Genomic DNA, 13,335 nt, shown 5'->3' on the forward strand with positions numbered 1-13,335 from the left:
GGCCACAGACATGCCCGCAAGGACACGGGCGCGTCCTCTCCCATGTGCTACTCTTCTTTGTCGAATTCCATCGCTTGGACATCGCCGGTCGATGTAAGGTCCATGATAGATGTGGACGGGCCGAACACATGGTCGTTGTGGCTCGACGGGAACCGTGGGTGATGAGGAGCTGCCGCCGTTTCCATTCGCAATTGCATTGCAGTCGGCACGAGCACTGCATGTGGTTTCATAAAGGTATCAACACTAGTAGAAAACAGAGCATATGTTCGGGCCAGATAAGCCCATTAGTCCCGGTTCAGTCACGAACCTGTACCCATGGGCCAATTGGTCCTGGTTCGTGAGGCCAGGGGCCTGCCGGGCCTCGTGGGGGCATTGGTCTCGGTTCGTCTGGCCCCTTTGCTCCCAGTTGGTGGGACGAACCGGGACCAATGGGCCTCGCTCCGGGCCCACCATCATTGGACCCGGTTCGTGGCACGAACCGGGACTAAAGGTCCTTTAGTCCCGGTTCGTGCCACGAACTGGGACCAATGTGTTGCCTATATATACCCCTCGCCCGCGAACAGAGCACTCCCACTGCTCTGTTTTTCCTGGCCGGCGAGGGGAGAGCTTTGTGGTGCTCTAGCTCACCTCCTATGCACACAGGTGTTCGATGGAATGCCCGAGCCACACTACTTAAGTTTTCTTCTCTCCAAGATCGACATTCAAGCTCCATTTTCCTCAAGATTTGTCTAGGTTTAGCGGTCCGTCAAATCCCGTCCCCTTCTTCATCCTCGTCGATCGCCCGCGCCGATCTCGTCGTTGGCACCACCGTGGTGACCCTCTTGTTCTTATCCCTTTTGAAAGTAAAAAATCCTTATTTGTATGTTTATATAGATACTTGTATAATTTTATTACTTTTATTATTGCTTCTTATTATTTAGTGCGATGGTTTTGGTATCCGCCCCCGTCGGCCCTCGTCCTGTCTATGATTCGGATGTGGTATATATTATCTTTATAACTATTTGGTTCATTTATTTTTTATGACAATTATGCCGACCAACGTGACATGGATTTTATTTATCTAGGAGGTATGTGATACGTCTCCGTCGTATCTATAATTTTTTATTGTTCCATGCCAATATTCTTCAACTTTCATATATTTTTGGCAACTTTTTATACTATTTTTGGGACTAACATATTGATCCAGTGCACAGTGCCAGTTCCTGTCTGTTGCATGTTTTATGTTTCGCAGAAACCCAATATCAAACGGAATCCAAGCGGGATAAAAACGGACGGAGAATTATTTTGGAATATTTGGGATTTTTCGGAGGAAGAATCAACGCGAAACAATGTCCGGGGCGGCCACGAGACAGGGGGGCACACCCTCCCCCCTGGACTCTTGTGGGCCACCCGTAATGCGGTTGACGCTCTTATTTTGCCGCAAGAAAGTTAATTTTACAAGAAAAATCTGGGCGAAAGATTCACCCCAATAGGAGTTATGGATCTCCAAATATAAAGGAAATGGTGAAGGGGCAGAAACAGAGAACGCAGAAACAGAGAGATAGATCCAATCTCAGAGGGGCTCTCGCTCCTCCCAAGCCATGGGAGCCAAGGACCAGAGGGGTAACCCTTCTCCCATTTTGGGAGGAGGTCAAGGAAGAATAAGAAGAAGGGGCCTCTCTCCCCCTTGCTTCCGGTGGTGCCGGAGCGCTGTCGGGGGCCATCATCATCTCCGCGATCTTCACCAACACCGCCGTCATCTTCACCAACATATCCATCACCTTCCCCCTTCTATATCCAGCGGTCCACTCTTCCGCAACCCGCTGTACCCTCTACTTGAACATGGTGCTTAATGCTTCATATTATTTTCCAATGATGTGTTGCCATCCTATGATGTCTGATTAGATTTTTGTTGTCCTATCAGTGATTGATGAATTGCTATGATTGGTTTGAGTTGCATGTTTTATTATTGATGCTGTCCTATTGTGCCCTCTGTGTCGCGCAAGCATGAGGGATTCCCGCTGTAGGGTGTTGCAATACGTTCATGATTCGCTTATAGTGGGTTGCGTGAGTGACTGAAACACAAACCCGAGTAAGTAGATTGTTGCGTATGGGATAAAGGGGACTTGATACTTTAATGCTATGGTTGGGTTTTACCTTAATGAATCTTTAGTAGTAGCGGATTCTTGCTAGAGTTCCAATCATAAGTGCATATGATACAAGAAGAGAAAGTATGTTAGCTTATGCCTCTCTCTCAAATAGAATTGCAATAGTGATTACCGGTCTAGTAACATAGTCAATTGCTTTGGGATAATTCCACAACTCCTACCACCACTTTTCCACACTCGCTATATTTACATTATTTGCATCTTTATCTAAACAGCCCCAAGCTTTTATTTACGTGTTCTATATTATCTTGCAAACCTATCCAACAACACCTACAAAGTACTTCTAGTATCATACTTGTTCTAGGTAAAGCGAACGTCAAGCGTGCGTAGAGTTGTATCGGTGGTCGATAGAACTTGAGGGAATATTTGTTCTACCTTTAGCTCCTCGTTGGGTTCGACACTCTTACTTATCAAAAACTGTTGCGATCCCCTACAATTGTGGGTTATCAAGACCTTTTTCTGGCACCGTTGCCGGGGAGTCATAGCGTGGGGTGAATATTCTCATGTGTGCTTGTTTGCTTTATGAGTAAGTAATTTTTATTTGTTGTTCTTAGTTGTTCTCTATCTTTAGTTATGGATATGGAACACAAAATACCAAAAAAATTAGAGGTACTTGCTACTCATGTAGATGGGGTAACTCCTAAAACCCCCGATTCTCATTATGTGAAAGATATTATGTACTATTTTGATAATCCTGAGAAAACCCCATTCAACTTTATAATGGGAGACACGTTGGATCAACATGAATAATTTAGGGATTATCGCTCTACACAAAAAGGGAAACTATTATGTGATCAATTTATTATGTTGCGTTGGTATGCCTGGTATCTATGCTTGAGATATGATATTACTTGTTGCTCTAGGACGAAGGCTCCACACCTTCCCTTTTCATGCAAATTTAATGATAAGTAGATCATTGATGGCGCGCGTTGCCGCGCCCGTCCATTTTTACAATGAAAAGGTAGGCATTGCCACAATTGCGTAAACTGAGCCATAACATGGTATTTGTCAATAAATAGAAGAATAGTTTTATTTGTTCTGTAGTGGTAGAGGGTCATATTAGTAATGAAATTGCAGATCAGGATTGACAGGGGTTCCAGATTTTAGGATTGGAATATTGGTATTCAACTTGGAGCATGAACGCTGAGACAAGGTTTAGAGTAGAATACCACTACAAAAATAATCATGGCTAACATAGATTGCTTCCATAATCGGTCCAGAAAACCAATCTTTTTGTCTTAACTAACCAAGAAAAACATATAGCCTTATTAATTGTAAACTTCTATGTTTTGGTCATACAAATTATAAGAATATTGTCAAACACATATAGCAAAATCAGCAGAAAATAAAGAAATGATATGTTGGAAAAAAATATAGGTGGCATTACATGTAGTGTGTTATCACTCGCTATGCACAAGTCATGAAAGCCATATATTGTAAATTTGTAACACAAGAATTCTCCTAAGCTTCTTACTTAGGATCAACATTCAACTTAAGACCACGTTTGTGGGGATATATATGAACAAAGCCTGACATACCACATACATGAGCATGCATGATTGACTTGAGAATTTCTAAGATTTTTGTTGAGCTTCTTGCCACAAGAATGTTTCTTGATAATATTGTCCGTATGTAGAACTGCTCATCTTGGGCTAGGTATGAGAAAAGTCCTTGATACAGAAGCATACATGATCTGGGTCTTCTCACCAACCACCTTGTCTCCTTTATCCAACTTTTTCACAAGAACAACAAACAAGAACCAAAAATATTTAAAACAATTACACAACTCAGGAGATCAATCCTTGCATATTTCATTCATTCTAATTATATTATTTTAAAAAAATCTGCAAAGCACTCACTTCTTGTTTCGGAATAGGAACACTACAACAATAAAATAACTCTGTCGTCTTTTCTACTCAAGAAAGCTAAGCCATTCTTTTGTTAAATTCCATGAACAACTTTGGGCGTTGGCCTTACCTAAATGATACCTAGAAATAAACCACAAGGAAACAAAAGTGAATTCCAAAGTCCAAAGCCATAATCATATTTAAGAAAGGAGATGGCCGTATATATGGCGGATCCTATCAATAAGTTATTATAGTTTTCAACACCCGATGATTAATGCTTAAAGATTTGAAACGCATAATGATTTTCAGATCATGACAAATGCAACTTATTGGTGAAAAGTAATGTGATGTGAGGAAAGGTATACCTGCAAACCTTCTGTCAGTTATTGCAGAATGAACAATGCCTTGTTTTGTTGCATTATAAACCTTGCTGCAAACTTTATACCATCACAATATTATTCTACATAAATCAACAGTTAAACGCTTGCTCTATCTAGTCTGATATATATGCAGCAATATATTATGCTAAGTGTCCGCAGTCCTGACAAGAATATGTTGCGACCATACAACCTTACTTTCAGAAGTGTGCATACAAATCCAATGTGAATTGGGGTAGTGCTAATAAATAAAACAAACCAAAATCGTATTTCTAGAGAAGCTAAGAAATTTACTGATGTAGATACATACTTTCTCATGTCTAGAGATTCCCTGTAACAGGAAAATAAAGGGTATGTGTGATTGTTGTGGTGCATTAATTAACACGGTCAGGCTTAGTTTTACATTACATACCATTTGGGTAAGATTTAATTCGAGGGCAATAGATATCATATACATATCCAGTAGCATCAATCATGGGCGCACATGCTTGGATATTAAGATGATACTGTATATGTGAGAACATGGAAACTAACCTGGTCAACAGACATTGAAAATCATGTGCTCTAGGATTCCAATACCTCAACTGAGATCTAAGAGCACCTGGAATACATATATTTTAATTGTTGCAGTGGCCTTGAATTCCAGCTCCAGGTTATTCCAAATGGCTTCATCCATGAAGAACATGCCTTTAGTAGACTCCATTGGGAAGTCCTCCAGCTTCTCTAAATCCCCAAATCCGTCTCCTCACTCATGTATGCAGCTTCTCGCAGGAATCTCGTTCCGTTCGGCACGCTGCCTGTGATTTCTGTAGGCTTCGTTCCTAAAACACATATAATTATTATGAATCAATAAATTATATATGTTGCTTAAAATTTATGATTTTTTTTGCAAATCTGCCTTAGCCCTTAGATCCTCAAACCAACATACTAGAACCAGCATCCTGTGGCGGATTGGAAGGGAAAAAATAGTGTAAGAAAGGATCTAACCATGGCCACCTGCCCACCTCATCACGATTGATGGCAGCCTCCATCGGCAAGGGATCTGCCTGTCCCTCCTGCATAACACCTTTTTCTCATCCACCTGGGTTGTGACCGATTCATCAAATCTTCCACGACGGAGGCAGGGAAGGATGCATGTGATGCCCGTAAAAAAGAGGATGTGACGGTCTGGCCATCACAACTCCATCGTGGCTGATTCGCACCGCTGGGAGGGGTGTGGTTCGCCGTACCTCCGTCTTGGCCTGATCCGCATCGCTGGGAGGGGTGTGGTTAGCCATCGTCGCCGGTGGGGCTAGGCTAGGGCTGGAGTGCAAAAGGAAGAGGCGCTACGAGTGGGGCAGCGTGGAAAGCCTGTTCATGACGCTGAGATGGGCTGCCAGTGAGGCCCAATCAACCATATGGCTCCGATTTTTCTTCCAGAGTAGCATCCACTTAGGGACAGTTGGCCGAGTGAGGAACATCGTGGCGCTAATGGCAGATTAGACGACCAGATAAGACCCAGACACGTAATCGAACGGTTTAGAACGCTAATAGCCTGAGATTGCTCCGATAATGCCCAGTTATAATATATCTAAATGAAACCTTAGCTTCTTATGCTAATGGTATATATGATTACTATGATGTGGAACAAATAGAAGAATTTGTTGCTTTTATGGGTGCTTATGAGATTGAATCTATGTTTAAAGCGTTTGACGATTTTGATGATTCAGCTTATAGGCCTGAAAATCTTGCTATACTTAGATATTGCTATGAAAATTATGAATAAAATTACTATATTAATGTTTTTATGAAGAAAGTCTCCGCTGTCCAAGAAGAGACTAATATTTTGCAGGAAGCTATGGAAGAAGAAATTGATGAAACTGTGAGCTCATTGGATGAAAAAGATGATGAGGAGAGCGAAGAACAAAAGGAGGAAGAGCGGTTTGATCACCCGTTCCCACCTTCTAATGAGAGTAACTCTTCAACTCATACATTGTTTAATTCCCCTTCATGATTACCGAAGGATGATTGCTATGATAATTGCTATGATCCCGTTGATTGTCTTGAAATATCCCTTTTTGATGATGCTTGCTATGCTTGTGGCCAAGATGCCAATATGAATTATGCTTATGGAGATGAACTTGCTATAGTTCCTTATGTTAAACATGAAATTGTTGCTATTGCACCCACGCATGATAGTCCTATTATCTTTTTGAATTCTCCCACTACACTATATCGGAGAAGTTTGTGCTTATTAAGGATTATATTGATGGGTTGCCTTTTACCGTTGCACATGATGATTTTGATGAATATAATATGCATGTGCTTGCTGCTCCTACTCGCAATTATTATGAGAGAGGAACTACATCTCCACCTCTCTATGTTTCCAATATGATAAAATTGCAAGAAACTGTTTATACTATGCATTGGCCTTTACTATGTGTGCATGAATTGTTCTTTTATGACATGCCGATGCATAGGAAGAGAGTTAGACTTCGTTGTTGCATGACATATGTTACTTTGTGATCACTACTAAATTACAAATCATTGTTAATTAAAATTGGCTTTGATATACCTTGGGATCCGGGTGGATTCATTACTTGAGCACTATATGCCTAGCTTAATGGCTTTAAAGAAAGCGCTGCCAGGGAGACAACCCAGAAGTTTTAGAGAGTCATTTATTTCTGTTGAGTGCTTTTATATAGTTTAAAAACAAAAAAATAAAGAGGGGAACCTAAAAACTTTTCAGAAAGGAAAGTGAAAGTGAGAGAGACAAGCATTGTTGAAGTGGGAGAGCTCCTTGAACTTTGCCATGCTCACGGAAAGTTTGTGAATCTTGATTACAGAAACTTTTCATCAAAAATAATTATCCCCTTGTATAATTCCATTGTATTATAAAAATGATGTGCCAAGGTTTGCCTTTAGGATGTTTACAATGCTTGTTGGTTTGTATGGTGCAGGACAGAAACTTTGGCTGTAGCGCGCGATTTTACATTTTTAGGTGGAATGTCAATTGGTTCTGATTCCATTTGCACTGTCTTGCTGTACAACTTGTTTACGTCTTCTAATTTTGGTAGATTTTTAGGGGTACCAGAAGTATGGTGAATGTTCAGATTGCTAAAGACTGTTCTGTTTTTGACAGATTCTGTTTTTGATGCATAGTTTGCTTGTTTTGATGAAACTATCAATTTATATTAGTGGATTAAGCCATGAAAAAGTTATATTACAGTAGACACAATGCAAAAACAAAATATGAATTGGTTTGCAACAGTACTTACAGTGGTGATTTGCTTTATTATACTAACGGATCTTACCGAGTTTTCTGTTGAAGTTTTGTGTGGATGAAGTGTCTAAACGAGGAGGTTTCAATATGAGGAAAAGGAAGAGAGGCAAGAGCTCAAGCTTGGGGATGCCCGAGGCACCCCAAGTAAATATTTAAGTAGACTCAAGCGTCTAAGCTTGGGGATGCCCCGGAAGGCATCCTGTCATGGTGGGCGCACGACAGATGACAAGGGATGGCTAAAGAGAGGAGGAGGCTCGAGGGCGTTGGTGGGCTTCGGAGGCGAGGTTGATATGCGCGGGCACGGGACGCCGGACATACCCAGGTTCGGGGCTCTCCGGAGAGATAACACCCCTAGTCCTGCCGAGTTTAGTTGGATGGTCGATAGTACAATGTCGCTCCTGGAGCTGTATGGAGGAGGAAGGAGGCTGGCCAAGGCTCGGGCTGCTCCTTCCCTCTGGTGTTGCTATGTAGTGGCTAGTGCTATCTTGCTTGCTTGCTTTATCTTGTATGGCTTTGCATGCTGGGGATCTCACATATCATGCCCCTGTAGGCGTGGACTCCTGGGGGGTTTTATAGATCAACCCACCCAGGGTTACAATGGTAATATGCCGAGTCGGTGGGTCCGCATTGTCGTTGGCCGTGTGGTCTCTGTATGCCTTTATGCCGCCATCAAGTTGAGGTCAACGAATCACTGCCGTTCATTTATCATAACTTTGTAATTTTGAATCTCCTCCTTTCGTTTTCTATCGTTTTAGTAATATTGAATCTCCTCCATTCGTTTTCTATCATTTTAATAATATAATATATTTGATTTTGGTAGTACCGTTGAATTTGGTTGCTGCTATTCATTTATGTATGTGAAGGAATTGGATAATGTGCTCTTTTTTTGTTTGCAAAATGAAGGACGCTGCATCCAGGTAGTGGGAATAGTTAGTCCTTGCTATCAATAGTAGTAGCATTATTCACTGTGGAGTGTGATGGAATTTGATGATCATCTACTTTTGCCTATCACCTACTTCTGATGTTTTCCCTGAAAGTGACACGTGATCTTCCTTTGTTTTTCTTTAGCTGATAGTATGATAACTGCTTGCTTGGCAGAAGTTATGCTTGTGATGCTTCTTATATAAATAAAGAAACTGAGATTTAGTTCGATTTGGAGTGCCTCTTGTTCTACCACAGTTCCTTCTCTTAGAGTTGTATTTGTACTACAGGTTTTGGATTGGGAGGGGAAAATGCTCTTCTTTCAGTCTCTGTTGAAGTCAAACCCATCCATGCAAAATCTGTACTTAGTAGAATTAATCTAGATGAATATATATGCCTTGCAGTTTTATCATGCATGACATTCAACTAACTTGCTCTTGTCCATGCAGACGGAGTAGGAGGACGAGCAGCAACAGCAAATCAGTCTAATGATGACGGGGTGCGGGAGGCAATGGTGATCATGCTGATGGCATGAAGAAGGCTGATGACCACAACCTGGACCTGTTGGCATTTCGAGTGGCAAACATAGGCGGCGTGGAGACAACAAACTGGACCACCCACCTCCCTTGCCTTTTTAATTTTGGTTGTGGTGGTTGCATCACCGGCGCGGTCGCAAATCAGTATGTAGTGTGCTTGTGGTGTTGGGTCTGGACTGCAGTGTCCATCCAGTAGGTTAGGTGGTGTTGCTGCTAGATCCAATGATGCTCACCTAAGTTTTGTGTTATGTGGAGGCCAACCTTTGTGATCTTATTTGTCAGACACTTGTGTGATCTCGTCTTACTTTGTGATACAGGTCGTATGATATATATGTTTTTATGGATGATCTTGTCTTATTTTCCTGTGGTTTGTCTTGATATTTGTGATATATGCATGCGCTATACATATGAATATGAATTGCTGAACATACTATAAATCAATGACAGAGATGGCAAAGAAGGAGATTTGCTGTCTGTGCATCTGGACACTTTGCCCTCTGCTGGCAGACAGCAAAGAAGCAAAAACTTTGCCATCTGCTGGCAGACGGCAAAGACCTTTGCTTCTTTGCCGTCAGCCGCAGACGGCAAAGGCCTGTCGTTAGCCACCTAACGGACTAACAACGCAAATTTTGCCGTCTACTTTCTTTGCCGTCCGCTGCTGATGGCAAAGGCTCCTTTGCCGTCAGCCGCCAAAAGCAGACGGCAAAGTAGCTCTTTGCCGGATCTTACGTTGCCGGAGCCTGTTGCCGTCCGCGGCGGACGGCAAAGACCTTTGCCGTCCGCCATTCATGCCTTTGCCGTCCGCCGTGGCAGACGGCAAAGTAGTTGATTCCTGTAGTGATGGTGCGGAGTGCTGACATCGGCTGGTGGCTGCGTTTGCTGAAGCGCTGGCATCCTTCGCACTTGAGGACGAGCAACTCGGCGTCTTCGAGGGCCGTTGGCCAGTAGAAGCCGTGGCGAAATGCCTTGGCCACGAGGGATCGAGATGCGGTGTGGTGCCCGCACTCGCCCTGGTGAATGTCGAGGAGGATGTCGATGCTGCGGTCCTGCTCGACGCAGCACTGGAACACGCCGGTAGAGCTGCGCTTGACGAGCTCGTTGTTGATGATGTTGTAGGCGGACGCCCGGTGCTGAACTTGCTGAGCCTCGGTCTCGTCCATGGGGAGAACCCCATTCTCCAGCCATTCTGATATCGGCAGGGCCCAAGATGGGGCCGTGACGACGGTGAAGACGGCCACCTGGGTGGGTTCCGAGTCGGCGGCTCCTGGGCCGGGTTGAGCAGCCTCCGGGTTGGTGACGGCGACGGCCGGGTCTGGGGTGATGGTGGCCGGGTTGAGCTGAGCAGCCCCCGGGCCGGGTTGAGCTGAGCAGCCCCCGGGCCGGGTCCTCTGGGACGTGGATGGCCTCGGAGTCCGGTGACGGCTTGACGGACGGCTTGCGCAGGTGCTCGAGGGAGACGCCAGATGGGATGGCTTGACGTGACGAGGCGATCTTGGCGAGCGTGTCGGCTGCCTCATTCTCTGCACGCGGGACGTGGAGGAACTCGCAGCCATCGAAGGATCCGGACAGCTTCCGGGTGAGGAAGCGGTAGCTTGCCATGTTGGAGTCGCGCGCGTCCCACTCATTGGAGCACTGCTGCACCACCAAGTCCGAGTCACCGTAGCACAGGATGCACCGGATGCCGAGTTCCTTGGCGAGCCGGAGGCCGTGCACAAGGGCTTCGTATTCGGCGACGTTGTTGGAGGCGGCGAAGTGGATCTAGAGTGCGTAGCGGAGTCGGTCACCCTTTGGAGATGACAATATGATGCCGACCCCTAAGCCGAGTCGCATCTTGGACCCGTCGAAGTGCATGCGCCAATGCGTCGAGTCGGGAGGCGGCGGCAGGTACTGGGTCTCGGTCCAGTCGACGAGGAAATTGGCCAAGGCCTGAGACTTGATCATGGTGCGGGGCTCGTAGAGGATGGTGTGGCCGGCTAGCTGGATTGCCCACTTGGCAACCCAGCCAGAGGCGTCCCGGCACCTGATGATTTCTCCCATTGGCGCCGTGCTGACGACGTGTTCTTGAAAGTAGTGCTTCAGCTTCTTGGCGGTGAGGTACACGCCGTAACACATCTTCTGGTAGTGCGGGTAGTTCTGCTTGGAGGTGGAGAGCACTTCGCTCAGGTAGTAGACCGGGCGCTAGATGGCCTGGATCTTGCCCTTCTCCGGTCGCTCGACCACCAGCACCGTGCTGACCGCCCGCGAGGTCGCGGCTATGTAGAGCAACAACGGCTCCTTGTCGGTCGGCGCGGCCAGGACGGGTGCGGTGGAGAGCATGCGCTTGAGGTCTTGGAAGGCTTCGTCCGCCTTGCCGTTCCACTCGAACGAGCTTGTTTTCTTCCTTAGCTGGTACAGGGGCAGTGCCTTCTCGCCCAACGGGCTTAGAAACCGGCTGACCGAAGCCAGGTAGCCAGTGAACTTCTGGACATTGCGCAGCCAGGTTGGCTTGCGCATGCGCTCGATGGCCTTGACTTCTCCGGTTTTGCCTCGATGCTGCGTTCCGAGATGAGGAAGCTGAGCAGCTTTCCGGCTGGGACGCCGAAGACGCACTTTTCCGGGTTGAGCTTGACCTTGTATTCACGGAGGTTGGCGAATGTTTCCTTCAGATCGTCGAGGAGCGTGAGGTGCTGCTTGGTCTTCACCACGATATCGTCCATGTACATGTGGATGTTCTTGCCGAGTTGCGGTAGCAAGCATTTCTGCATGCAGCGTTGGAAGGTGGCGCCGGCATTATTCAACCCGAACGACATGGTGATGTAGCAGTACGCCCCGAAGGGCGTGACGAAGGACGTCTTTCAGGGCATCGACCGTGTCCAGCTTGATCTGGTGATAGCCGGAGTAGGCGTCCAGGAAGGACAGCAGCTCACACCCAGCAGTCGAGTTGATGACTTGGTCGATCCGCGGGAGAGCGAACGGATCCTTGGGACAGGCCTTGTTGAGGCTGGTGTAGTCGATACACATGCGCTAGGTCTTGTTCTTCTTTAGGACGAGGACTGGGTTGGCCAGCCACTCGGGGTGAAACACTTCCATTATGAAGCCGGCCGCCAAGAGCTTGGCGACCTCTTCACCAATGGTTCTTCTCTTCTCTTCGGAAAATCGACGGAGGGGTTGACGGACAGGCTTGGCGTCCTTGCGGACGTGAAGTTTGTGCTCGGCGTACTTCCTCGGGATACCCGACATGTCTTTATGGGTCCATGCAAAGATATCCTGATTCTCACGGAGGAAGTCGACGAGCTCGCCTTCCTATTTGCTGTCGAGGCGGGTGCCTATGACAACGTACTTGCTGCAGCTGGGGTCTTCCGGGTTCAGCTTCACTTTCTTGGTTACCTTGGAGGGCTTGAAGGCGGCCTCATCTGTCGGGTCCAGGGTCGGGATCGACGCATCGGAGGCCTCGCCGGCTAGCGCGACGATTCGGTCGAGCTGGCGCCGCTCCTCGGCAATGACCAGCGACTCAGCCAGCTTGGCGCCGTCTCGGGCGCACTCCAGAGACTTGTTGTAGTCGCCGGTGATGGTAATGAGGCCCCTGGGACCCGGCATCTTCATCTTCAGGTACGCGCAGTGGGGGGCCTCCATGAACTTGGCGAGCGCGGGCCGGCCCAGCAGCGCATGATATGCGCTGGACAGGTCCATCACCTCGAACCAGATTGGTTCGCGTCAGAAGTGGCTGCTGTCGCCGAATAGGATGTCGAGCCGGACCCGGCCAATGGGTGAACAGGAGAGGCCGGGTACGATGCCGTGGAAGACGGTCCGGGTTGGCTCCAGGTCCTTGGCCTTGAGGCCGAGCTTGGTCATCGTGTCGCGGTAGAGGATGTTGATGCTGCTGCCGCCATCGATGAGGACTCGAGAGAACTTGCAGGTGCGCCGCGCGACGATGGTCAGGTTGAGGACGAGGGCGTATCCACCCGGACTCAGCATGATTGCCGGGTGATCCTCCCGGTTCCAGGTGATTGGGCGATCCGACCAATGCATGAAATCCGTCTTAGCCGGGACGACGGTGTTCACCTCCTGCCGGAGGAGGCGCTCACTGCGCTTGTCGTCGCCGAGGCTGGTGAAGACGACATAGGCCGCGTTCTGGTCCGGGTAGGCGTTGTTCCGCATCGCGCCGCCAGCGGGGGGCGGCGGTGGAGGCGGAGGCGGCTGCCCCGCGCCCGGAGCCGGGCCGGAGCCGGAGGAGGCGGAATGTCGCCCCTCATGATGCGCTTGGTG

The sequence above is a fragment of the Triticum dicoccoides genome, unplaced genomic scaffold (genome assembly GCF_002162155.2).
Source record: "Triticum dicoccoides isolate Atlit2015 ecotype Zavitan unplaced genomic scaffold, WEW_v2.0 scaffold89893, whole genome shotgun sequence".
NCBI lineage: Eukaryota > Viridiplantae > Streptophyta > Magnoliopsida > Poales > Poaceae > Triticum > Triticum dicoccoides.